We start from the raw sequence: 3,102 nt of genomic DNA on the forward strand, positions 1-3,102 counted from the left end.
TAAAAAAAATTACAAAAATTAGTAGTTATCATTGATTGACAAATCAATTGATTGACGTCAAATGGCCGTATCATAGTCATGTAATGCAAAAAATCCCAAGTATAGGTACTCAAGCAAATTCTTACCAAAAAAAATGTTATGCATATAATATACACCGGCGCCTGACCGCCCCCCTAAATGTGTCAAAAATTGGCCGCCCGGGGCAACAGTATCCTGTAGCTCCCCCCTAGATACGGCCCTGCATGCTTATTATGTTTAACGTCATTTGTTTAAATGATTTTTTTAATCGTTTAAAACATGATTTAATCGAGTTTGAAACAAAATAATTTATGTATTATGTACAATTTATTTTTGTGTATATACACTCTACTTACAAAAAAAAAAAATCAATTAACTTATAATCTATTTATTTAGGTAAGTATTATTATTTAAATATTTAATTTATTTATTTAATTTTATAAATTTGTTTAGGATCAAAAATGTATTTATAGTAACACAAATTGTAATAAATAGGAGTTGCCGGATAGGCACTGATAAGTTATAAGTCATATGCTCATAAATTATATTTTTCTGTTTTAAACTACTGTTTTTTTATGTTGTTCAATTAATCATTTGTCTTAAAAACGGATGAAACCGTGTCCGGTCGAGTATTAATTATTCTATATGTATGTCCTACATCTGTAAAATGTATAACATTATTGTGTACATATACATCGAACGATGACCGTTTTTCCACAAAATATATAACAATTATATAACATAATATGGCATCAACAAAATATGATTTATTACTGTACTTCTACATAGTGGCTTATGGCAACCGAAATTTCCGAGACTTTAAGTAGAAGAACTTTAATTATGCAGTGCAAAATCGAAATCGCGGATAATTCTATACCCCTCGAGGTGGATCTCTTAACTTTATGTGCATATAATATGACAATATACTATTACGCAATTACCACAGTATTATAATATGCACGACTTCTTTTTGGTGTATAAACCAGACGTCAACCTGCATAAGAAATTATTTTGTATAAATAACTATATTTTACAAAAAATTACTATGGGCAAAATATGTATAAAATACATGAAATAAAAAATTAAATAAAATAAACATAAATTAATATGCACTGAACACGACCATTTTCAACTAGTGTGCCATTATTTTTAAATTTACCCGTAAATTAACGAGTTCTCATCGAAAGATTAGATCTCTTATTTAGTTGATAATTCAAAAACGAAAAATCGTAGATTCACTTTCAGGGATGAACTTGGCCACTGTACTACAGTGCAATTTCTTTCACTGTGGGCCGATGTCGTAATACAATCTTCAATAAAATTTCCTAAAAAATAATCCGATGAAGGTTTGCTACTATTCCCTTCGTTATTCTAAATTGTATAATATGGCAGTGCTATCTAACTAGGAAATTGAGCGGCTGTCAGGGCCAGTTCTTCACGCACGCGTTTAAGTTAAAAACGATTAAGCGGCAGTAGATGGCGCTGCCGTTATCGAATCATTGATTTATAAACATTACAGCATTAAGGGCGTCGCCGTCGGAGCCGGTGCATTTTTTTAGTACAAAACCATGTCTTACAGGAAAAACTCTCACGCCCTGTAGAATAGGACGAATAGGTAGTTGGATTGTGTACATTTTTTTTTATTTAAAAGAAGAGAACATTTTGCAAGTAGGATCAAGTTCCGATTTTCAAAATTATAATTTTAGAAGCTAAAATACGCATTTTAAATAATGCACAATATTTGTTATTTATAAGACGTATTTCTCTACCACTATCCAAAGAAAAAGAAAAATTCAGCCTTTGATCCGACCTGAAAAATGTTCTCTTCTTATAAATAAAAAAATAGAGCGATTACCGACTATTTCACAGGCATTTCGTTGATATAATACACCGTATCAACATCGCCTAAATATGTATCGAGCTGTAGATTAGTGCACAAGTATTATAATCAAGGTAAAAACTAAATTAAAAAATATTATTTTTAAATTGTATAGAATTTCGGAAAAACCTGCATCGACATCCTTAAGGGAGCTCCAGCGTATATCATGTTTTAATGAGTAATATTTAAACAATTAACATGACATAGATATATTTTGTGCTATGTTCATAATATGTGAGTAATAAATGATCATTAGTGTGCTTTCCCGAGAATCGCTCTAATGCAGTTGCGGGAAACCGTCACCGGATGTAACTCTCGTACGCACCCTCAAATGTCAATACTTCGTGAAAAATAAGTATATTTTTGTTTGCATAACTATAAAAACTACTAAATCAAACAAACTTCCTGAAGTTCGATTGTAATTTTGAAAAAAAATTGTTGAATTTATAAGCTTCTAGAATATATAGACTATAATATTATTATGGTCTTTAGGAATCCCTTTTTAGATTTAAAATCATATGTGCCCAAAATAAATACAAATGAAAATTAATTATTTCATTAGGTTTTGAAAAAAAATCGTTACTTACCTACCTTAAGGCAGTGGCGTAAATAAGGGGGAGGGTGCTTAGCCCCCTCAAAATCACTTAAATCTCCCTCAAAATATAATAGTATACCATTCTTAAAAGTATGTACCTATAAATTATAATTTAAAAAAAAAATAAATGTGTTGGGGCTTGAACACTCATATTAAATGATATCATATCACTGCATACGAAAAGCGATTCTGAGCGGAGACTGAATCTAGGTATAGGTAAGATATATTATATACTTATATCTATTATATTAAAAAAAAAATTTACCTATTATATATTCCAAATTAATCATATCACAATATCCATTATATATCATATTACTATAAGTATATTTGATGATTATTATTGTGAACAAAGTAATTTATATATAACCTATTTACGTGGAGCCTTGTTTTAAATGTTCAATCCTTAGCTATAAAAGTTAAACTTTTTATAAATTTTTAACTACAAAATAATTTTTAAATTTTAAATTTTAAATTTAATAAATTTTGTCGAAATTCAAACTTTAAATGCTTATAAAAAAAAATTGTGCCTATTTATTTTTAATATTTTTCAACTTCTGTTAAAAATATATTAGGAGCCTTGCATTAAATGTTCACACTTTTTTACCCA

This window comes from Acyrthosiphon pisum, chromosome X, assembly GCF_005508785.2.
Source record: "Acyrthosiphon pisum isolate AL4f chromosome X, pea_aphid_22Mar2018_4r6ur, whole genome shotgun sequence".
In the NCBI taxonomy this organism is placed as follows: Eukaryota; Metazoa; Arthropoda; class Insecta; order Hemiptera; family Aphididae; genus Acyrthosiphon; species Acyrthosiphon pisum.